The sequence below is a fragment of the Mus musculus genome, chromosome 18 (assembly GCF_000001635.26).
Source record: "Mus musculus strain C57BL/6J chromosome 18, GRCm38.p6 C57BL/6J".
Lineage (NCBI taxonomy): Eukaryota > Metazoa > Chordata > Mammalia > Rodentia > Muridae > Mus > Mus musculus.
Window position 1 is genome coordinate 68,547,501 of NC_000084.6, and position 24,952 is coordinate 68,572,452.

At 42.1% G+C, this 24,952-nt stretch overlaps 2 long non-coding RNA genes across 5 annotated transcripts in view; one reads left to right on the top strand and one right to left on the bottom strand.

Annotated features, from left to right (window-relative positions):
• The window catches only part of Gm29677, a 167,544-nt gene extending 149,415 nt beyond the window's left edge, over positions 1-18,129 (top strand). Inside the window, exons 1-4 of one of the 3 annotated variants that reach the window (XR_001782506.1) lie at positions 11,744-11,831; positions 11,923-11,991; positions 16,740-16,893; positions 17,877-18,129. This is a non-coding gene — a long non-coding RNA (predicted gene, 29677). Of the gene's footprint in view, positions 1-11,743; positions 11,832-11,922; positions 11,992-16,739; positions 17,129-17,876 lie in introns of those variants that run through there. The other 2 variants (XR_877523.2, XR_001782507.2) reach the window with 2 other exon arrangements.
• The window catches only part of Gm30700, a 39,834-nt gene continuing 18,447 nt past the window's right edge, over positions 3,566-24,952 (bottom strand). The window contains exon 4 of one of the 2 annotated variants that reach the window (XR_877519.1): positions 3,566-3,642. This is a non-coding gene — a long non-coding RNA (predicted gene, 30700). Of the gene's footprint in view, positions 3,643-24,847; positions 24,895-24,952 lie in introns of those variants that run through there. The other variant, XR_877518.1, reaches the window with a different exon arrangement.

Genomic DNA, 24,952 nt, shown 5'->3' on the forward strand with positions numbered 1-24,952 from the left:
ATGAAGCTGTTATATGCACATTCACATGCAAGTTTCTGTGTGGATGCTAAGTTTTCGTTTCTGAGATGAATACCCAAGATCATCCATTGCTGGCTTGTATAGTAGTTACTGTTTCATTGTTAATAAAACTGCCCAAGTTCTTTCCCAAGCTTCTTGATGGGTTTTGTGTTGTGTTCCCAGCAGCCACTGAGAGCGATCAGGTTTCTTTGTGTTGTCATCTGCATTAAGTGCCACTGTTGCAAGTCAAGCCTTCTGAGGCCATGTGGTGGCGCTGCACTGTGGGTTTGATTTGTATTTCCTTAACGACAAATCAAACTCGACATCCTCATAGACTTAGCAAAAGGCTTGGGTGTGTCTGGGGGCAATGCAGTTAATGTCTCATTAATGTTCTTGTCACAGGCTTTGTTCCCAGGCACGGACCTTTATCTATGGAGAAAGAGTTAGGCACAGAGAGGAAGCTCAGCGGAGACTTCAGTACAACAGACTAGGCAAAGAAGCAGAGAGGTCCCTTTGAGCTGGGTGTCACTCCTTGTGAAAATAATTCTGTTTATGTAAGCAGCTGTGTAACACAGCCTAACAACGATAAGGATTATTGTTTTACATCCCTCCCAAGGTCTAGTTAGCTCTTTTACCTTACATAATGTTAGGAGTTTCTGTAGGCACCTTAAAGACATCGTTATCTTTGACAGAAGTCTGGCGACTTAGCTCAAGAGGCAGGCAGTAATAATGCTATCGGTTCTTTCTTCCTGTGGATTTTCCCTCCTCTTGGAACAAGCAGCACGTTACCTAGAACACACGGGGATCTGACAGAGGTCTACATTTCATTTCCCTCTCTCCTTTCCCACCATATGCGTGGGTGAGCTAGAAGCCACTGGAAAGCCTTCACTAGGTGTCACAAAGCCCTGGGAACTCCACTCTGTTTGGCAGCAGAGAGGAGGGACGAAGTGATCCGGGGAAGAGACAGTGGCGAGAGCGTCTGTCACAATGAGAGAAGAGACAACTGACAGCATGCTAGGCTAGGAGTGCAAAGGTGGTGTCAGCTCTCTGACAATCTATTTCTAATGGAGGCCTCAGATCTGATGGTTTACACAAGCTTTCTCTGTCTTCAGTGGAGGGACATCACAAGGTGATCTAGAACCATCCACCAAGCTTGCCTAGAGTGGGTCCAGAGAGTACCAAATTCAGAGCGACAGATAATGGGAAATTCTTCGTTTAATACAACGTTTTCTGAAGGATGGGTCAGAAATCCAGTTAATCCTTACACCATTTCAATGGCAGAGTTTTATGTGTACTTATGAAAAGCACAGAAAAACAAAACAAGACAAAGCCCAGTTTTTCTGCCCTGATAACTTGTTTATCAATAGCATCATGCAAAAATCCAACTTGGAAGGGATCCCTAGTTGGACCTTAAATTGTTCACACGCTCATGGAATAACACAGTTCTTGGATTCATTAACTCTTATTTATAAACCAAAAGTGTTTGGGAACAGGAAGCATAACATTGACTAAAAAGAACATCGAAATGTATTTGTCTTTTTTAATTAAAAAAATACTATGAAATGAAGTCTGCGGAACACAAAATCTTAATATTGCAGTAGGATTTTCCCTCATTAAAAATATATATCAAACCATTGTCTGATTGAAACTAAACACAGTTAAACATATATAGATATAAATTATATAATTTACATTTATTATACTTAATCCAGGTACACATGCAAACACATTTGTATATATAAATTATGTATGAAAAACTCATAGCTAAAATTTATGTGGCTATATTTGAAACAGTGACATCAGAGATAGGCTTAAAACATGTCTAATTGCATTACCAGCGTGTATAATCAGAGTTGGAACTACTGATAGACTCTGCTGACAAGAATTATGGAAAGTAGCTGCTAATTCAGGATTGTTCTATTACACATATTACAGGGGAAGCGAGTCTGGAAAGTGGATTTAGACTCTCATATTTTCGCTTTTTTTCAGTTGAGTCTTATCAGTCAAAGAGCATATTTCTTAAGCAATTTCGTCAGGTAAATTCTAGAATAAAACAGTGCTTGTCATCTCTGATAACTTCTTGTGGCTAGTCACTTGTGTTTAGATGAGGTCCGTTATAGACTGCATAAAATATAAGCATGCGTAGTATGAAGTATGTCATTTGTAAACATACAGTGCACCTAGTTTGTCATCTTCTAAGGGAAGATGGCAAAATGTTTCTTAACTGGTAGTGGTTTCCACATGATACAGGAAAATTATCTAAAACACAGTACTTAAAATACAGGATAAAAGCTAGCCCTTCCTCTTTCTAATGCTCACAGCTCTGTAAACAAAACTTTTATGGCCCTAAAATGTTCATGTTCATATTTTCTTTGAGCACTGTGTGGTGGTGTGGATGAAAATGGCCCCCATAGGCTTACAGGGAGTGGCACTATAAAGGAGGTGTGGTCTTGTTGGAGGAAGTATGTCACTGGAGGAAGGCTCTGAAGTTTCAAGTGCTTAAGTCAGGCCCAGTGTCACTCTCTCTTCTTGTTGCCTGTCAACCAGGATGTAAAACTTTCAGCTCCTTCACCAGCATGGATGTTTGTCTGCAAAACACCACACTCTCCACCATGATGATAATGGACTAAACCTCTGAACCTGTAAGCCAGTCCCAATGAAATGTTTTCCTTTATAAGAGTTGCCTTGGTCATGGAGTCTATTCACACTGATTCCCACTTATGTCTGTACGTTGTCATTTTTTTTTTACATAGTGTCTCATCTAACTCTGACTAGTCTCACAAGATAATGATTTAGAACTCTTTATCCCATTGTTGTCACCTCCCTAATGCCACCACTCCCAGCTATGTGGTTAAATCCTTGACTTAGAGATCCTTCATGAATCCATTAGAATCTCCCGTTTCTTAAAAACTAAAGCCAGTGAATCACTTGGCTCTTGAGCAGTCTCTCTGTGGCTCAGTGCCTGGCAAGCTCATGCATCAGAAAATTTGGACCCTGAGAGTAGTCCATTTGGAGGTTGTTAACTCAGAGAAACTTCTCTGAGTATGGAACTGCCCTGTCTGTTCAGGTAAGCTGGCCAGCCACACTTAATAAAACAAGCAACTGAAAAGTGGGGTCTAAATTTTCTCAATTGTATGATTTAGAGTGTAGTGTAGCTGTGCTTCGAGAAATGTAACCTCAGCTTGTATTGCTCTCCAAAGGAAGCTTCATAAGAACAAATGAAAAGCAGTGCCGACTACCAATTGCGTTGTACATCAATGGTGGCAAGGAAATGTGACGGTCTTGGAAGTCAGAGAAACAGGAGAGCCCAGTGAGCATGTGGAGTCTCCTTGCAAAATGTGGAAGATGGTATTTTCTTCCCCTCTTAAGAACCTTTGGGGTCTGTTTGTAAATGATTATCCAAACGTGAATAACATCATCAAAGAAATTAACATATTGTAAACAGAGAGATCAGGAAGGCGGAACAAGGAAGAACAGATGGCCAGAGATTGCTTCCAAGCATAAATCCAAAGGCTAGTTGTCCAAGAGGGACCCAAGGAGAGAGTCCGAGGCTGTCACAGGGCAAGCTAAATTCATTCACTCATTCCTTCTGTTGGCACTTGGAATCTTCATGTGCTGAATTTTTGAGTAGGCTCTCTGGGTTTACTGTAAAAAATAACAACAAGGAAAGTAGACAGATGTCTTAAACTCACTGAAATTTTCACTCTAAAATCCAAATATACTAAGAAAATTCTAATAATTATAGAAATTATTAGAATAGCAAAGCATTTTATTCAAACATTTAAATATGAGAAGAACCTTGTTTAGTTTATAAAATTTGGCTTTGTACTCTCCAAAAAGAACTGGCAGAAATAGATAGAGGTTACATATAGGAAGCTACTTCTAACAAAAAAGAAGAACAGAAGAGAAGGGAAAGGAAAGAAGAGAAGAGAAGAGAAGAGAAGGGAGGGGAGGGGAGGGGAGGGGAGGGGAGGGGAGAAGAGAAGAGAAGAGAAGAGAAGAGAAGAGAAGAGAAGAGAAGAGAAGAGAAGAGAAGAGAAGAGAAGAGAAGAGAAGAGAAGAGAAGAGAAAAGAAAACCAGAAAAACCTACTTCGAATTCTGAACCTACTCCGAATTCTGGTACTATTAACCTCCTGAGCAGGTTATAGTCTCTATATTTTAAAATATGGATGCTAATTTTTTAAAGTGTTATTGGGGTTGATTTTTTATATTTTTAATTTTTGTTATTTCTAATACTTCTCTTCTGAGACTCATGAGTTGTTCAAAATTAAATGTGGTCACTGCTTATTTAAATAATGGATGTTTGTTATTTGGATAATTACTTTAAATGGAAAATGGAGCCCAGGAAAATGAGAAACAAATTGATTCAGATGAACTCCAAGTTCCGTGAATAGACAGTCTCAGAAACTAGAAAGACATCTGGCCTCCCTACTCAAATGCATCTGTAGTAACAGTCAGAGTTACCTGAACATGAATACACCTGCACATACACGGACATACATACAAACATGTACATAGGCATGCACCACACACACACACACACACACACACACACACACACACACACACACACACACACATTTCACTACGAGTGAAAGCTTCACTCATAGTGAAAATGCAAATATTTTTCCTTAAACACCATACTATGATGACTATTCATGTTACATCTCTATTTATTAGGTATTATAAATAATCTAGAGATGTCAAGGGAATGGGTGTATTTCCTATGCAAACACTGCACCATTTTATTTAAGGGATTTGAGTACCCATATGTTTTTGGTACCTGCAGGAAGTCCCAGAATCAATCCCCAAGGATACTGAGGGATGACGATAGAGAGCATACAGATACGATTTGAACCTTAAGCTTTTACCCCCCACCCCATTTCCTCTCTTATTTTAAATTGAAGGAGGTGGATTGCAATTTAAACTCTTTACCTCTGATACAAACTCAATTTCTATAAATGAGGGTGATAAAAGACAGCATTCAGTTCCATATCAGGTGGGAAAATGCACATACTTTCTCCAATTGATTGTGATGAAAAATTTGCTCCTTCTTTCTATTAACTCCATCTATTTATAGTAAAGTTTTGTTTTGTATCAGTGAACAGTATAGTGCAGAGACTGAGTGGATTATGTCACTGAAGACTGCTGAAAATGCTACGTTTATATGTGTAGAGTATAGACATGGATTCTCACATAGAATAAATGGATGAAGAATGATTGTGAATAGAAGCTTTCTCAGCGTATGTCCATGTTACTTATGTTTCTATTGCTGTGATAAGTGACATGGCCAAAGGCACCCTGGGGAGGAAAGGATTCATTGGTGTGAAAACCAAGTCAAGAACTCAAGGCAGGAGCCTGAGGCAGGATCTGAGGCAAAGGCCACAAGATGCGTGCTGCCTGCTGTCTCACTCCATAGCTTGCTAGTCTGCTTTCTTATATAACCCAAGACCATTGTCTAAGAGCGTCATTCACAATGGACTGGGCCCTCCCTCACCACTTATCAATCAAGAGAATGCACCACAGACTTCTGATGGAGGTGTTTTCTTAACTGAAGCTCTTCTTCCCTGATAACTCTAGTGTGTGTCAAGATGACCAAACTCAACCAGGACAATGTCCTTGCAAAGGTCTCTCTCAAGTCCCATCCTTCCAGCCTTAATTCATTCAACAACATTTGAGTTACTCTCACAAAGACAACTTGGGTGGAGCCCTTCTCCCAAGTGAGATAGAGGAGAGGCTGCCATTTAAGCCATATGTAGGGTATAAGAAAGCTTCCAGAGACAGAGAATAACTCATTCAGAGATAGAAGCAAGGATGAGCAGGAAAGGGAATTTCTCCTGGGTAGAAATTTTTATCTGATATCTACCTGGTACCACATTTTCCTCTGCCTAAAGGATTTCCCTCAACATGCATATGACAGAGAAACTTTAGACAAAGGAATCTCCTAGCTTAGACCATGGGTATCTATGTGTGCCTCCCTCTGCATGTGTGTCTGCATGTGTATTCTGTGTATGTCAGCATTTATATCTATATGTGTATGTCTGTGTGTGTGTGTCTCCATCTGTGTCTATGTATCTGTATGTCTGTTAGTGTGTCTGCAGGTATGTCTATGTGTGAATGTCTCTCTGTGTGTATATGTCTGCATGTGTGTGTATGTGAGTGTGTCTGCATGCATGTCTATGTGTATTTGCATCTCTGTGTGTGTCTGTGAGTGTGTCTGCAGATATGTCTATGTGTGTGTGAGGTGCCTAGATGTAGGTCTACATATGTATCTATCTCTCTGTGTGTATAAGTGTGTATCTGCATGTCTGCATCTGTATTTATATGTGTCTCTGTATATATCTGTATGTCTATGTATGTGTGTGTGTGTCTATGTGTGTGTTTTCTGTCTGTGTTTATCTGTTCATCGGTTTATGTGCATGCAGTGCACGTGGAAGCCAAAGGTAACTTTGGGTGTTACTCTCTAGGATTCACTCTTTCCTTCCTTCCTTCCTTCCTTCCTTCCTTCCTTCCTTCCTTCCTTCCTTCCTTCCTTCCTTCCTTCCTTCCTTCCTTCCTCCCTCCCTCCCTCCCTCCCTCCCTCCTTCCTTCCCTCCCTCCCTTCTTCTTTTCTCTCTCTCTCTCTCTCTCTCTCTCTCTCTTTCTTTCTCTCTCTCTTTCTTTCTCTATTTATTTAAGACAAAGTCTCACGTCTCTGAGGCTTGTGATTTGGCTAGGCCGGATGCCCAGCGGGCATCAGGGATCTGCTTACAGCTGAGCTCCAGAACAGCTGGCTTTGTGGTATGGATTCTGGGCAGGACCGAGTTCCTGATGCTTATGTGGCAAGTGCATCACTAACTGAACCATCTCCCCAGCCCTCCTCTAAGCTCCAGTGTCCAAAAGTCTTTATTTTACTCCCATTAAAAAATATGTTTTGGGGATTATTGATGGTTTACTTTTCTGGGACATTAAATACTTTGCTGGATTTTTTTGGGGGGGCATACATTGATTTGGGTGGGAGTAGGCTGTAATTCTAATTTTTGTGCCTGGTTATGTACTGCTTGTTTTTAATTTGGTTCCTTTTAAGATTTTTTTTCCTGTGGTGGCAGTTTCCCTGTATTTGGTGCAGGGAGTGAGAGGGGGCTGAGCCTTGCTACAGTTTTGATCACATCTGGTTTTTTGTTTTTTTTTATAGTTTTAATAAAATTTGGCCATACTTTCCTTAATTTTTTATCTTCTCTTCCTTTTCTGGAACTCCTGGATCCCTTGAAGTTTCCTCATAGGACAACCTCTGTTCATTTTCTTCTTCTTTTTGTTCTTCTTATTTCCTTTATTTGGGGTAGTCCACCTCATGTCTTTAGCTTATTGGTCATTTCTTCAATACTTACCTGATGAAGCGTCAAATTTCTATAAATTCCCAGATATTGAAGTTTTTACTTCTTGGAATTTCTCTGGTGTGGTTATTTTATCTTTTAATTCTCTCCTCATAACGTTCATGTTGCCTTCCGTTGCCTTAAACATTGAAGGACACTCACGATGCCTATCTTATTGTACATGATTGTTTCTTAATTGTATTGTCTCCATCTTTTCTTGTGGTTTCTTTTTTGAGATAAATAGATCACAGTTTCTAATTTTTCTGCATCCCTGAGGAAAAAATTCTAAAAATGCTTATTTTTACTTATATGCATGTGAGTATGTCACCCCGAGTGTATGTGTACGTGGGTGAGGGTCGTGTGAGGGCACCTAGAGAGGCCAGAAGAGGAAATAAGATTCTTGGATCTGGTGTTACAGGTGATTGTGAGCCACCTGACGTGGTTGCTGGCCCCCAAGTTTGGGTCCTCTGCAAAAGTAGCAAGTGTTCTTCACGCCTTTCTCTACAGTCTCCACATAAAGTTTTACTGTATTGTGAGAATTATGACTTTCTGAGTTCTGCTTTTCTTGTGTTTCCTTAAATACGGTGGGCTTTATTCTGGTATGCAGAGAAGGTGCTTGAATTCCAGCTGTTTTTTTTGTTTTTTTCAGGTACCGTTTTTAAGCTCTGTCTGCAACCTCAGGTCAGTTTGGCTCTAGTACGAAGGCGACGCCCTTCTGCGGACTCTGTTACATACCCGGTGTTGCATAGGCTTTCTAGGCAGTGTGAGAGAGTGAGGAATGAATCTTAGCTCTTCGTGAAGTGCGGACACTTCCCAATCCTTTGCTTTCTAGTGCTTTGATGCTTATTTTTCACCAACTTTTCCATTTCCTGTCCTGCATGCATGGCCCAGAGGACTGCTTTATGGGTTCCTGGGATGCGTGCCCTGCCATGTCACCTCGGTAGGCTGTGTTTTCATGATCTCCAGTCGCCTTTGTTTCTAGCTTTTAGAAGGATGCTGGGCATCCTTTGAGTTCCCCTTCTATACAACAGAGTGGAAACTCCCCAGGCAGGAGGCCAGGGCAAGCATGGGCCATTCTTAATTTGTCTTCCTTTACTCACTACCTGTTATCCAGGGCAGGAAAACAATTGTTCTATAGGTTTCTTTTCTTTTTCTGATTTTCTGCTTCCTGCAAGGCAGGAAGATGAATCCAGTTTTGGATATTCTATGAGGCTGAGAACATTATGTTTTCCAAAACTCCTCTGTTTTAGTTATGGGGATGTAAAAGGTCCCTAGAACATGGACAGGTGACAAGAGAACCTCACGTACCTGCCATCTGGACTCACCATTGCTCAGCTCATGCCTAAGAGGCTTCAATCGGAGCAACCGCCTCTGCTTCTCACAGTGAAGATTATTTCTATTTATCTGGAGCAGTTTCTACAGATTTTGTGTTCTTATTTATGAACATTTCTGTATGCATTTGTAAAAGATAAGGATAATACTTTTAAAAGTGTAACCACACCAGCATTTTCATGACTATAACAGCAAATAATGAGGCCAGGGAGATATGTCAGTGGTAACAGCATTTGCTGCATAAGAATGAAGAACTAATTTTGAATCTCTAGCATCCTGGGGAAAAACTCAGGTGTGGCTGTGAACATTTCTGTCTCCCTAGTGGGAATAGGAAGATTGCTGGGGCTGGCTGGTATAACCCCAGGTTCAATAGGAGACCTTTTCTCAAGGGAATACAATGGAGAATGAAAGAATAGAGCACCAGGTTTCCTCATTTTGCTTCAACATGGGACCATAGATACACAAACACCATGCCACACCAAATACACACACACACACACACACACACACACACACACACACACACACACACACACACACAATGAGAGAGAGAGAGCCCAACAACAGTTCCCTCCTCAATAAAACCAAATAGCAATTTCTTAATTACTTCAGTAATATAAAATCCTACTTTCCCCCAGAAACAGTGGTAGTGCTTAGGTAAGGATGGTCATATTCAAGCTGGAAACTTCCCCTTCCCCTAGCAAACCCCTTTTCTCTTAAATACTCAATGGTTCCCTCCCTTCTATTTATAACTATGAACATTCGTTCTTCTCTGGTTTTCTTTTATTTCCTTTCTTTTTCCTTTCCTTTTTTGTTTAACCTTATTCAAAAAGTCCTTGGTTGGTTAGTCTTATGTCAGTTTGACATGAGCTAGAGTTATCTGAAAGGAAGATGCCACAATTGAGAAAATTCTTCCATAACATCCAACTATTGGGTGTTTCTTCTTAATTAGTGATTGATGGAGAGTGCACAGTTCATTGTCATCCCTGGGCTGATGGTTCTGGCTTTTATAAGAAACCAGGCTGAGGAAGTTATTAGGAGCTAGCAGGAAGTAGCACCCTCTTATGGCCTCTACATCAGCTCCTGCCACCAGGCCCCTACCCAATTTGAATTCCTACCTTGACCTTTCTTGATGAGGAACAGTGATATGGAAAGGTGAGCCATGTAAACTCAAGTTGCTTTGGTCATGGTGATTTGTCACAGCAACTGTCCCCCTGACTAGGACACTCTTCTTTGTATGATTTCTTAGGACACTCTTCTTTGTATGGTTTCTTTGACACCCAAGCTTATATTCCCATCGGGCAGATGGGTGCAGTTCCTTCTCACCTCCCACAGGTGGTTACATTCTAATGAGCTCATTCAATACACCTATATCCCAGCTCAGCAGCCTAGAGGGTTGTCAAGGCCTCTTCATGGTCATGTGGCTCACCGGAAGCTGCTCCTGCCCTGTATCAAGAGAGTGTCAAGGGCGAACTCAAGAGAACTAAATCCAATAATCGAATATGGTGTCCTTTGAAGGCACATTGTTTTCTTATCATCTTAAAGCTGAGAAACAAAACAAAACAAACAATCAAAACCAAGCAAACATTAACTTGAACTATCCCAAGTCAGGGCTATCTGTCTCTTGAAAGATAAAAGGAACATCTTCAAATCCTTTCCAGCTCTGACCTGCTTAGATTTGAATAATCATGGGCAGCTTTAGAAACAATACTCTCTTCTTGATTGTGAGTTTTTAACCCAGTGAAGAGAAAATAGAACCAGTTGTAAGGGATTGTGCTCTGGCCACTGATTTATGGGCAATCATGATCATTATATTGAAATTTTCAATGATCCAAATGGAGTCATGAGATAATTATATCAAAAATGGTCATGAGTTAGAAAAAAAAAGTTACCATCACAAGGACTTTCTGGAGGCTGGAGAGAGAGCTCAGTGGATAAAATCAGTTTGATTTTCAAGCATAGAACTTGAGTTTAGATTTCTAGAACCAACATAAAAGCAGGATACAAGAGTGCATGACTGTAACCCCAACCCTGGGCTGAGACAAACAGGTTCTGGAGACCTGTTAGATGGCCACCTTAGATGAAATGGTTAGCCCCAGGTTCAGAGAGACACCCTGTCTCAAAGGATCAGGTGGAGAGTGACTGAGGAAGATATCCAATGTCAATCTCTTGCCTCCACATGCACCAGAATTGGTGAGCAACTGTGAACATGCAGACATGTGAATGCACAGGAAAGACCTACCTGCCATTTATCTAATTAACAAGGCTAGTGTTGTATAAGTCGGGGGAAAAAGAGGGTTCTATGTCCTCCTCTTCCATCCCCATATTTCCTCACCCCTTCTTGGATACTTAAAATGTTCTATGTTAGGAACAGGAACACAGATAAATAGACAGAACTTTTAAAACCACATTTATTGCTATTTAATTCACATGCCCTTAAACTGTAAAATTTGGTGGCTGGTTTAGTAAGTTTTTCGGTACGTGTATCCCTTGCTATGGTGTATTTTAGAATATTTCCATCAGCTGAAGAGAAACCCCATTCCCTTTAGCTGTCACCTTCGGTTTCCTTTCGACGTTCTTAGCCCTGTGCAAACACTAATCTTCTTCCATCTCTGTCGACTTTTGTACCCTGAACATTTCATATAAATGGAATAATACATGTGGTCTTTTGGGACAGAAAAGGAGTGATCCAAACTGATTGAAATTTATATGGTGAAGGCAAAGATCCCTTTTATCTCTAAGTGGAATTTTGCTAGGAAGAGGAAGAAACCTCTTTGGTACCAGGGAGCTGATTGGGAGGCAGAAAGAACGGCAAAGTAGAGTGGTCCTCACTTTCTAGTTCGGCTGGGGCAACCCTGCCTGTCAGCACTAAATGTCAAAGCTTCAAGATGATAATTCAGATGTTGGCATCAAAAGAGAGGGACTCACCCAAGCGGCCTCATGTATAGATAGAAGCGAGCCCTGGGTCTTGTCTATCATATTCATAAATACTGGAAATGAGACTTATAATTAGACCTCACTTAACTGACAGCGCACCTTGCCTCCTCACTGAGCAGCTTGGAGGACCAAAGCATCACTTTCCTCCGTGGCGGCTTGTAGTGCAACGCCTTGGAACAATGTTGCCCAGGCTACTTGCCCGATCAGGCCAGGTAAGGGGCACAGGGCTGTCATTTTCATCATGAGGTAATAGGTCTTTGAGTGTAATTTTCCTCCAGTAATTAGTCTCTCTGTGATTTTTAGATTTCGTGTCATGTTGTGAGTGCAACATGTTCGACAGCTTTCCTGTGGAGGGAATATCTTCTACGATGGGTAAGCACGTACCATCTTTCATTAAAGACATCAGAAAATTTCATCTGAAACTTCTGAACAGCCATGGGGAGGAAAAACTCCTAATGACAACAAAAATTCCACTTACACAAAAATCTGCATGAGAGTACTGGGCAGGGTCATCAGAGATGTGCCTATTGGTGGATATCTGCTCCTACATCCCTAATGCTGCATTCTGAGACAATCCCTTTCTGTCCACCAAATGTTTAACTAAGAAAGGTACATGGGTGGCCCAAGTGACATGTATCAAATTAAGACACATTCCCAAGTCAGGAAGTCTGGAAACCAGCTTTGAACTCCACTAGCCCATATTTCTCTTCTTTACTTGTCTACCAAGACTCACACCTGCCAGTAAACTACCCCGACCCTCAGTAAAACAAATCAGTACAAAAATATCTTCCTTTTATTTGAGGGGAGAAATAAAACTTTTAATGAAGTAAAGTCCTCCTGTTAGAACTGATGATGTTTGAAAGAGAAATGGGCTCAGAATGGCGAATGAGGCCATTGTATCTTTTGCTGAAACGAATGGTTAGATTAAGACTTGGATGTGATAGGCATGTAGAATGACTAGGATCCTCAGACATTGCGCATTTAGAATCATCCAATCTTTCCAGACAAATGCCTGTCCCGCAACCTAGCAATTTCATTCACACATGCTTGCTTGTGTGTGTGTGTTCTTAGTGCTTTGCTTTATTAGAAGTAGAATAGCCATCAAGTGTGTGTGGGGGAAAATGAATAAATGAATGAATTATATTACATATATGATGAAATATTATGTAGCAGTTGAACAAACAAGCTTGTAGGACTGGGGAGGTTGACCTAAGAATCCATGAAGTACTTGAGACGAAAGCATAAAACCCAAGTTTAATCCCTAGAACCTGTAGAAACACCTGGGTGTGGTGGTTTGCACTTGGACAGCTGGTGCTCAGGAGGCAGAGACAAGAGGATTTCTGGAGTTCATTGGCTAATAGTCTAATCAATGAGCCCCAGGCCTCATTTAGAGATCTAGTCTAAGAAAACAATGTAGATATCTGCCCTTAGAAACCGAACTGGAGGTGGACCTCTGGTTTCCAAAAAATTTGCACATGTGTGCAAGATCCCTTCCCCTAGCATGTTCAATAGGCATCCCCACACATACACTCACATACTCACATATACTCACACACACACACACACACACACACACACACACACACACACACACACACACAAGCACACACTTAAGCACACAAGAAAGAACAAACTTCTGATATATATAACAACATAAATGAATCTGAAATTATTTTGTGTGATAAGCAAAAGCTAGAAACATATAAATGCAAATTGGATGGTTCAACTAGATGTTTGCCAGTAGTTAAAAAATAACAAAACTGATAGAAATACTGAGGGTAGCTTCTTAGAAGTTAGAAGACCAATGTTGACTAAGCGATTGCATGTGCAGACTTTCATGTGTGAGACTAGAATTATTTGATAGCTTGATTTATATGTTGCTTCTATAGGTATATGCCTATGTAAAAATGTTCAGTTCATATCCTTAAGTTCAGCATACATTACTACAAATTCGTGCACGTGTGCACGTGAGCATGCGCGCACACACACACACACATACACCCTCAACTATAAAAGAGGTATTATGAAATATTAGATGGTAGGTGTCTTAGTTAGGGTTCCTATTGCTGTGAAGAGAGAGACACTATGACCAAGGCAACTCTTTTAATGGATGACATTTAACTGAGGCTGGCTTACAGGTTCTAAGGTTCAGTCCATTATCATCAAGGCAGGAAGCAAGGCAACATTCAGGCAGGCATAGAACTGAAGAAAGTAAGAGTTCTAAATCTTCATCCAGAGGAAGTCAGGAGCAGACTGTCTCCCACATGGCTACAACAAGAATCTCAAAGCCCACCTCCACAGTGACATACTTCCCCCAACAAGACCACACCCACTCCAACAAGGCCACACTTCCTAATAATGACATTCCCTGGGCTAAGCATATTCAAACTACACAGGAGATGTCAGAGGTGTGGTTACTGGTGGGATTGCCTTATATGGATGTGGCCAGTGGGTCTTTCCTGATGGATTTCTTCTTTTTGGATTATGAAGAGTCATAGTACAGAGAGAGAAGGCAAATATTCAATACCCAGTCTACTCCACCAACCAAAGGTTGTATTTGGAATTGCAGATGAAGTTGGACAACTTTTGCCTTTGAAGAAAGGTAACTACCTAAAAGTTCTGCTCTGTAGGTTTCCATAAAAGACATTTAAATAGACATCATCAACCAGTTCTGTTCTCATTCAACACTGATTTCAAGAAAACAAAACAAAACAAAACAAAACAAAACACTGGGAGATGTCTTCTTTGTACTGGTAGTAGAAGCCAGGAACTTTGTGGTGGCATTGTATATGTGGGTGAGAAATCCAAGGGAGAAAGGTTGGTATCATCTGTGTGACCATCATAGAAGAACAGGAAAGAACATGAGGGAGGAGGGAAGGAGGGAAGGAGGACTCAGAATAGCTCCTTGATGAGAAATTGGCTCCACATGAGGGATCTATAGACACTAAACAGAGGCTACAGAATAGGAGGAGAGCTCCGCTGTTCCTCGTAGGTATCCTTATTTCTAGTGCACAGTTGACAGCTTCTCTTCCTGTAGTTTCTGCCCTTTCTGTCACACACACACACACACACACACACACACACACACACGCACACACACACACACACACACACACGGAAGAATAGAGTTAAGAAAAAGAATATTCTGGACTAACTGAGAGGGTTCACTTTGCGAGGGGAGAAGAGAAGAGGGAGGGAGACACTTGGAAGTAGAGATGGGTTTGCCTTTCCTAATCTCCTCTCACTGAGCTCTCTGCTACAGCAATGTCAGTTTGCATTGGTGTTTTTCCAGATCGATGTTATGCTCTTATTTATACTATGACACTTAATGTTTGTGACTCCCTTAACACTGTTTTTAGCTTGCATTTTTTGGCAGGGAAAACTAAAGCCTAGAATTGTTAAGTTTTTTTTTAATTGTTCAAAACAATTAATTAATTGTTCAAAACAATAGCCTCATAGCTATCCCAGGATGGATCCAGGCTATGAGTCCCATTGGCTTGGTTGTAGAGCAACCTGAAGCATCTCACTTTGGACACATCCACTCCTGCTATTAACTCCTTTGAATATTTTCACGAGACCCATTTTAGCTCCTGTGTTTGCCTCACTGTACCCACCCCACCCCCATTCACAGCATGTGATCTAGTGAGAGGACTGGTCAAGGAAGATATGGTCAAGAGAGGATGTGGTCAAGCTGGCGGCCTTGGGAGCGTGCCCTGTGTTAAAATTCCTGGGGCTTGGCTGGCCTTGAATTTGTGAATGAAGAGTTAAGATGCAATTTAACTGGCAGTACGGAGCTGCTGAAAGCTTTTGATGAGAACTGAGCTTTAGGGAGATGAATTTGACAGCCACTGAGGGAGGGATTGGAGCCAGCAGAGGCTGCAGGCGAGAAGCCAGCTACTTTTTATTACAGTCCAGGTAAGGTGGCAGGCGCAGTAGGATGAGGGTGGGGAGAGCCGGAAGGACTCCGTGGGAGTTATCTGAGAAATAGCTCTTCCCAGAAGCCCTGCTGGGGAATATATTTATCCTGCTTCCAAAAGAGCTAGTAGAAAAGGATATCTTGTTCGTTTAACACTTAATCAAATCTAAATTTCCCAGCTGAGCTTTCAAAGGCCCCATGTATACTGATGCCAGCATCTCTATCTCTCTCCTCTGAATGCCGATTCCCGGCATTCAATCCTCGAGAAGAGTAGACAGGGCTAGCTGTTCCATAAGTATGCTAAGATTGATATCAAACCACATGCTGTCCCAAATTCTTAAGATGTACTGTTTTCCCTCTTACTTGGTTGTATTTAAAACTTCACTTTGCCTACAGACACTGTATTGATTATAGCTACTCTTATTCATTCTCACTTTCCCTGAACCTCCCAAGTTCTTTAAACAAGTAATTACACATGGCCAAGCTGGTCTGGCATCTTCTTGAGCCAAGTAAAGGGTGTGGTGAGCATTGTGCATTAAGCTCCATCCTAGATCTTTATGGAGTTTAGCCAGGCCTGGGGTATGTTGCATGCCATAGCAAGCTTCAGATCACGGGCTGTTGTAGATTTCTATGTAGAGAAGCTAGCTTCTGTATGGAATTTTGGCATGCCAAAGTTAATTCTGTCTAAAGTTCAATATCTGATCAAGCGAGTCTTTACTGAAGGGGGGCATTGTGGTCGCAAGGAGGGGGTACCTGGAGATGACTTGGTAAGAGAAGCTTTGAAAGGAATAGGTAATTTACTGTGCCCCCATCTTCCTTGTCTTTAAAAATCCTGGATCACATTTGGCTCGGATGTTTAAAGGTCTTCTTCCTTAGCCTTGGGGGCAATAGTGACCTCAAGGGACCCCAAACATCCAGGAAGGCATGCTCTGTACAAAAGCAGGAGGACAGAGTTTGCGTGAGCATCCACGAGCAAGATTCTACTCAAATGTTAATTAACTTTTCATCATTGTGACAAAATAGCTGGGGAAAAAAGCCAGCTTCAAAAGAGAAAAGGTTCATTTGGAGTGACAGTTTCAGAAGTCTGTGGTAGGTTGGTTCCTTTGCACCCAGCCTGTGGAAGGGATATGTGGATGCTGATCTCATGGTGGGCAGGGAATGGACTAAGATTAACCTGACTTCTCTTATGCTTCTGTTTCACCAGGATCTGCAGTCTATTGGACAGTGCGGCTCACAACCGGAGCAGCTCTCCGGGTTTCATTGGTTGTCTCATATGCCAATCATCTCTGGATATACCCCCAAAGACACACTCAGAACTGTGCTGTATTCACTTGCTAGACATCTCTCCATCCAATCAGGTTGACAGTTAGGACTAATCGTTCCAGATAAGTAATTAAGGACAGTTGTCCTCTTTAGAGGACATATATTCATTTTCAAGTCTCATGGCTTTACAAGCCAACATTGTCTTAGCATCTCCTTTTCAGATACATCTTTCACAGCACCCCAAAAGGTATGCAATAGGTTCTAGCTGAGTGCTTTTTGATTCATAACACACTTTAAAAAATTTTAATAAAGCCCTGAATAGTATTCAGGATACATACTTAAAATGTCAATACTTCCAGTCTCCACAACTCTCATATATATATATATATATATATATATATATATATATATATTACTACCACCATTGTTACCAACTTTTATAGGACTACGGAGGCACAGTGATTGCCCAAGGTTGCATGGCCAAGTGGTTAAAGAGTCATGATTTGCCATTTCAGCGCCACAGTCCTTGATGCTTACTGATACTGATAGTGGCTTTAAGCATCATTTGTGCCCAATATGCTTTAACTGTTGGTACTTAGGTGTTGAGTGGTGGTTTGCAACCTTCCTAATGCTGCGACCCTTTAACATAGTCCTTATGCTGTGGTGACCGACTCCAAACCAAAATGACATATTTTTGTTGCCTCTTCCTAATTGTAAGTTTTCTACTGTTATGAATCACAATGTAAACATCTGACATGGGACCCCTGTGAAAGGGCTGTTTAACACTCAAAGGGGCCGTAACCCACAGGTTGAGAGCTAGGGGTACAGAGCAATGTTAGAGTCATTTGGTGGGGAAGAATGAAGGAGGAGGAGGTTGTGGGGAGAGATGGCAGAAGGAAGACAGTTGAAGGCCAACACATCTGTCTTTATCCTACAACTCACACAGGTTCTTGGTTGCGTATTAGAATTATTTCTCCCCACATTTAATTAAGGATTCCTCAAAGCCAGCCCAAGATATTAAAAAAGCAGCAATTAGATGTCATTGTCCTTGGTAGTTCATCATCTTGTACTCTGACAGGAAGGAGCAGATGCTGTGTGAAGATCACGCTGTCATGGATGTTGTGGAACAATTTGGCTTTGATGGATGTCACTCCCTCACCGCTTCTCCGGGGAGACAACCTGAGACACTGCAGGGACCAAGGGATCTCTTCTCAGTTGCATCTTCAATATGGATGTCCTGGCCCAAAGCAGAAACCCTCCCACTGGATGCTCTGTTTGGGATGATTTTTGGAGTAGATTTTTTTCTCTCTCTCAAAATTAACTCCACAATTGAGCACAGCAACATTATTTATCTGATCATTTAATGAAACTTGCCGACTAGCATTTTTTTCCTCCTTTTGAGATGAAGAGCCCGACATTCAATAGAAACACACCGACATTGCTTCTTGTTCCGTCAAAGGGAGGAGCTCAGAGCGAGTCGTTTTGTGTGACAGAGGGGAAATATCCAAAATTGGCATTTTTGGGGGGAAGGGATTTGAGCCGGGAGTTCTTTGGATAACTTCTCCAAGATTAGACAGTTTGGAATTGGTGTAGTTACTGGGGGCCGGCAGATTTGACTTCCAGGGCTGAGGAGATGGCACAGGTATAGAGTTTGAAATGGAGGTGTGAAAACCAGAATTCAGCCATGTCAAAGCTGGGCAGGCCCAGCAGCCACCTATAATCCTAGCACTCTGGAGAAAGACACAAGGGAATTCTAGGGATACACTGAAAGGCTAGCCGAGTCAGAATTGTTAAACTGTGGTTTTACTGAAAGACCCTGTCTTAATAAACGAAGTCGAGAGTCATTGAGGAGAATGTCCGATATCAACTTTGAACCTCCGCACACATGTGCACAAATTTGAACATGCATCTGTATTCACATTTTGGGGCATATGCATGCAAGCATATGTATACACAATGTATATAATACACCCACATAACACATGCCACAAAGAAGGAAAATAGCTTCCTTTCCTATATGCTTGGAGAGGCATCTAAGGCTCACAGACTATCTCCAGTCTTTTCCCGATCCTTCCAGTTGCGGCTCTAAGCTTTCGAGCTAAGAAATTACAACTTGTAAGACCTTCCCTTTACAATGAGAATTAGTTGGGATATGCGTGTGGCATGGAGGTGGGAAGGTGACACATAACACATAAGTGATTGCTAACGTATTACTATTATGAACTGTTCTAAAACAAATCACCAAAAGAGAGCTCCGTCCTATTGTACACAAATCTTTCCTGTATTGTGTGCACGGCTGCCTTGCCATGCAACGAGGGTTGTTCTAGGGCTTGGTACCTGGAAGGATGTGGAAGATGAGAACAGATACAGGGAAAGGGAGGGGATACGCCTGCAAGAGGAATCACCTGAACACCGGGATGTGTTGACTTGATATTCCCATGGTGACTTGGAATGTGGACGCAGCAGAATGGAGAGATCAACCAGGAGATAAAAAAAAAAAGCTGATCTCACCCAATCAGCATCCTCCCTGGAGCAGATCCCTTGTTCACGTGGTACCAGTTCTCTCGGCTTGGGTGTGTGGAGGGGTAACTGTGGAGGCATGGTTCCTTACCTGGCTTATTAAGGATGTATTAGCTACCCGAATTGTCCGCCTGGTAGAAATGTTTTAACTGAGCATAAACGAATTGTGTTTTAGTGAAAACTGAGATGTTAAGAAGCGAGAACACACTATTATGAGACTCTCAGTGCGAATCTGAACCGCAAGCAAACCAGTCAGCACTCTGGGCGGTCTCTCCCTTCCAGGATGTTCTGGACCACAATCTCCATCCCCCTCCCCTCCCAGGTGTATCCTACTCAACTCCGCAGGTTTCAGTCACATTGCTCCAGCTGTAGGCCACCCCAACTCAGGAGGCACAGCTGGGAATTGTCAAGGGGCTTGCTGGCTCATCCTTCTGCCCTATACCTGAGCCATGCCTTCTTTTGATGCTTCCAGTTGTGGGAGCTGGATCCCTACCTTGTTTCTCAGGACTAAATGTCTCCTGTGACAATTTCCTTTGATGTATCTAGTCCCCCCTTATCTTTTCAATATTTCACTGTTTAACTCCTGTTCTTTTTATATCCACTATTTATGGTAGGTACCGGAGTTTATTTCTATTTACAAAAGATGCTGGCATTCACGGGATAAAGACTGTTCTTTCATTCCTCATGGGTAAGCTTGCCTGTCCAGCATGCTCTCCCTTCTAGACTTGTTATACACTCCAAGCTGACCTATATACTATTTCCCAACAAGGCATTAGGCTTTCTAAATCAAGCTCTGCAACACTGGGCATGTATTTTAGTGTCATGATAAGCAGACATCAGAATCACTTGGAGGTTTTAAAATCGTGGTCCTGAACTCTGCTTTTTGATTCAGTCGATCTCGAGGGGAATCCATGGGCTCTCACATCTGACTATATTCCTTGCGGATTCCAATGATGCTAGTTCTGGGCCGTACACTGGAGAAACACAAGCCTAGGCAATCGCTAGTCTGTTCTTTGCCTGGTAATCCCTTCCATGTAGCCAGAGCTGAGCCTTTCTCACCTGGCTCCCAGCAGGAGGTAGCGTCAAGTGTGAGCATATGCTCCTTTCACCAGGGAGCATTTATGTCGAATATATAATGAGGTATGTCAGGATCCAAGAGTCCTGCTTTTACTTCTGATAGTATCTTGGCTTTGGAACAAAACTAAAAAATCCCATAGACTTCAGCACGTGAAGGATTGGTATGAGAAGTGCAGCACATCTGTTTGCTCTGGGTTGCTCACGAGCATTTACATCATGAACACAGCAGCCACGATGCAGGAGAAGCTCCTAAGAGCTGCCCTAACGATATCTCAAGGAGTAGTAGTGTGGCTCCTGAGACTTGCAAACTCCTCAGGGAGGCGTTTCCCTTCTTCAAGGATCTAACCACCAATTCATAAGAGGTAAATGATTAAGCTGAGCATAACTGCACTTGGGAAACTGAGGTAGGAGAGTAGATGCATGTTCAAGGCTAGCCTAGGCTACAAAGTGAAATCTTGTCTCAAAAGAAAAAAAAAGGAAGTCAAACTAAAGAATAAAAACTAGGCAACCGAGCCGAGAACAGGGAGATTGGAATCTACAATGCATCCCTGAACAGACTTCTACTTCCTGCCTCCATTTCTCCTTGGTTTATAACAAGAACATATCTTACTCAACAGCAGGCACACTGTTTGCTGTTGTCATGGGTCAGGGGACCTTGTATCATGAGAACACCCTGTGTGTCATTGCCACTACTCATTTGGACCACATAACCCTTCCACTCTTCACCCACAGCATCAGCAGCTGCTCAAGTGGCTGTGGCTTCTTATGGGAGGCTTTGAGTTCTCATGTTCATCATCCATTTCAGTGAGTTCCCGACAGCCAGTGGCTGGAAGAAGATATTCAACTTCATCTTGACTCAGGCAACCAATGAGGAGGCACCAAGGAGTGGAACTAGTTCCATATTCTAAACACGTCATTTCTAAGATATTGATACACTGCTGTACAGAAAGAGATGGATTTTTCTCTCTCTCTTTATCCAGATGATTCTTGATGAACATAGAAAAAAATAACTGAGGCACATAGATAGAAAATCCAGATATTGGAAAAGGTCTCCATCCTCAAAGGCAGACATTGCAAATAACACATCATGTATTTACAGAAAATAATATTTTAAAATGTATCCTTGCAGAAAAGGGTGCATCTATGACTGTGTGATGCTCATATTCTTCTTTATACATTCTCCCCTACCTTCCCTACCTCAGCTAGTAGTAGTCTGTCTGGGAGAATACTCATTTTATTCTGACAAAGTCTTCCCAGTATTTAATGAATAGGTGCATCGCAGTTTAGGTATCGGTAGCCTTTTAGATAGTCTTAGGAATATTCTGAATGAGAAAAAAGAAAAGTGCCACAGGTATGGAAAATTCCAGGTGACAGGGAAGGAAGAATGAGAAGAAAGAAAACTTAAAGAGTGGACACATCTGGCAAATGTGCAACATTTAGAACAAAGGGAGCAGGCTTTGGAGCCCCTCTTACCTTTACTTCTGATTGTAGGAATGTGGACCCTGAGATTCGAGCACAGAGCGGCTGTGGGGACTTGAACTAGGTTCAGAATGACCAGAGGGAAAGGATCTTGGCAGCAGCTTCTAATATTTACTAGACTCGAGATGCACAGAGGGAAGACAGGCCATCTGGACAACAGTTACATTTGTCAAGTCAAGAAATGACCAAAACACATGGTGGCATCTTATCAGCAGGAGCAGAGAGGGAGGGAGGCTGTAGCCTGCTAGAATTTGCCAGCATTGCTGCTGCCGGGTTTACTGGAGAGTTTGTGTGGTGGTTGCTTAAGGAGTTCAGAAACAATGCTTGTCACTTAGACGAGAGAGAACTTAATTGATATTATTCCACTGAGTCAGGTTAAGTGTGTGTGTGCCTGATTCTCTCTCTCTCTCTCTCTCTCTCTCTCTCTCTCTCTCTCTCTCTCTCTCTCTCTCTCTCTCTCTCTCTCCCTCTGTGTGTGTGTGTGTGCCTGCTTTTCTATATCCCTTCCAATGTCTGTACATATCTGTGCATACCAATGATGTGTTTTAAAAATAAGAAACAGGTGTGGGGATGCTCATCGAATTTTCAACTGCTCCTTCTCCACTGCCAGATGCTGTGCTGGCACTTTACATAGCAGTATATGTTGTCTCATTTCTCCAACTGTGAAGTAGTTTTTCTTGCTCCCCCCCTTTTGGCATATGCATGTATGTATAGTGTGTATGCATATATATGTGTGTGGGTGCATGTGTGTGTTTAGGTGTATGGGTGTGTGTGTGTGTGTGTGCTCATGTGGTCCTCTATCCCTTTCTGCCTTATATAGAGAGGCAGGACCTCTCGGACCCTGCCTCCTCTGATCTTGCTAGCCTATTCATTCCATCTTCAGGAATTTTCCAGCTCACCATTCAACCCTAGGATTACAAGTGAGCTTCCACACCCAGGCTGACTCTAGGTGGGTTCCAGGGATACAAACTTGGGTCCCCACTTTGCTTTCTGAGCTGTCTCCTTAGCACCCCTTGTATTTTTCATCAAGACATCCTCATTGTGTTGTGCAGGCTGTCATGGAAACTGTGATGCTCCTCCGAAATTCTGGAATTATGAGATTACAGGATCCCAATGAAAGGCTAAATCTACAACCAATTGCTAACCACTGGGCTGCATGGGGCCCTTGAGTCTATGTGTATTTGCCTCCAAACCCAAGTAATGGGGCTAGATGGATGGCATGGCTGTTAGGACCACTTGCTCGTTCAGAGGACCAAAGTTTGATTCCCAGCCAACCGTGACTGCAGCTTCAGGCGATCTGATTCTGACCTTAGTGGAATCCACCACACCCCACAACTAAATACATACAGAGACACGTACTCATAGACACACAAGTAGAAGTTAAACAGCATGGAAGAGGAAACGGATAGAAATACTAGTTTTCCTTGTGCCTTTGAAAAACAACACAGGAGAGATGAATTGAAGAGGCAACTGGTTTGCAGAGTCACTGGCGAGTCAGGAGGAGCTCAGGTTTTGTTCAAGGGAGAGATCTGCTTTCTGAAAGAACTACATCCTACCATAAGGGCACAGCCTGAAGACATGGCAGTGACCAGGGTGTGTGGGTGCTAGTGGGGGGAGGTATCCAATTGGGACAGGGAACCAGATTTAGAAAACAGAAGACTAGGAAAACCAGCCAAAACTTGTTTAGGAAAAGGAAGCTAGGCTCAGACAAAGGGATGGGAGGGAAAGCTCCTTGGGGGACCTAGCAGGGTTTGGAAGGAAGAGGTTGAGACTCCAGAAATAACCCGATCAAGAAAAACAAATGCTTCTTCGTACAAAGAAGAGCTCTGGCAGGGGGGTGAGGTCATGCATTGGAAGAGGACTTGAGGTAGGTGGGACAAAGAGGCCGCACATGTCCATGGAAGCCATCCTCCTTTATATAATAGGCTCAGAACAACATTTGGAGGTAGTGGGGGTAGAGGTTGTGGCAGTGGAGGTACTGGGGATCAAACCCAGGTATGCTAAGCAAGTGCTCTACCAGTGAGCAGTATGCTGGGTCCTCGTGTTTTGTTATAATGCTTTTGTGTTTTTGTTTGTCTAGGGAGGGTTTTTACTAGGTTGTTTAGGGTGGCCTTAAACTTGCTGTGTAGCCCAGGCTGGCCTCAAACACGTTCTTCCTCTCCCACTTTCCCAGGTATGTGCCATTGCAAGAGCTGCACCATAATTCTTGTCTGCACTTTGTCACATATGGACAGTCTAACAGTGATGACAGAGCGCCTAAACTGTTTGAAGTTGGCAAAAATCACTTCCATATGGATAACTTAGGGGAATAAACTGTTTGAACTTCGGAGGGGGACACCAGAGGGGGGATCTTTGGTCTTGGCTTTCAGGTTTGAGAAGGTGTAAGACACAAAGCAGTTTGACAGTACTGGCTGTCTCTATGAAGACTAAAGAGAATGCATCAAATGCTTTATGATATTGAACTTAATAACAGAAGACTTCTCTGTCTCTCAACTACATCCCTTAGACCAGAAACTATAGCTATTCAGTTCTGTGGTGAATACAATAGTGCCAACTATCCAAAGAGACATATGTTTTGGCTCTCTTGGACAATTTAGGAAATTTAAAATAAAAGTTTTCTTTAATTTAAATTTTCTTCTCTTAATTTTTTAATTTTTAAAACTTCTGTACTTCTTTAGATTTGGGCCTGGTTGGGAAGGTAAGGAGCGCATGTAACTATATTTAGAAAGACGCTATTAGATGAAGTGGATTCCACTCACTGAGAATCGATAATTATCAGAAGTCTCTAAGGGGAGTCTGTTCATGCAGGCGCGCTCTCTCTCTGGAAGAACTGAAAAATTCTTCAGGTTCATCTGAATATTTGCTTTCTATGTACCAAACAGGATGGAGCTTGCTCTTGTGACCCAAACCCACAAGAGCTCAGTGGGTCACTTCCGACTCATGTCTCATTTCTCTCTTACATGGTCATTTTCCATAAGATTGACTTTTCACTCACAACATAATTGTGATGAGTAGTAAATCTGTTAAGAAGAAGAGAATGCATATGAGCTCAGAAGTATATCTTCTGTTGTTTAAATC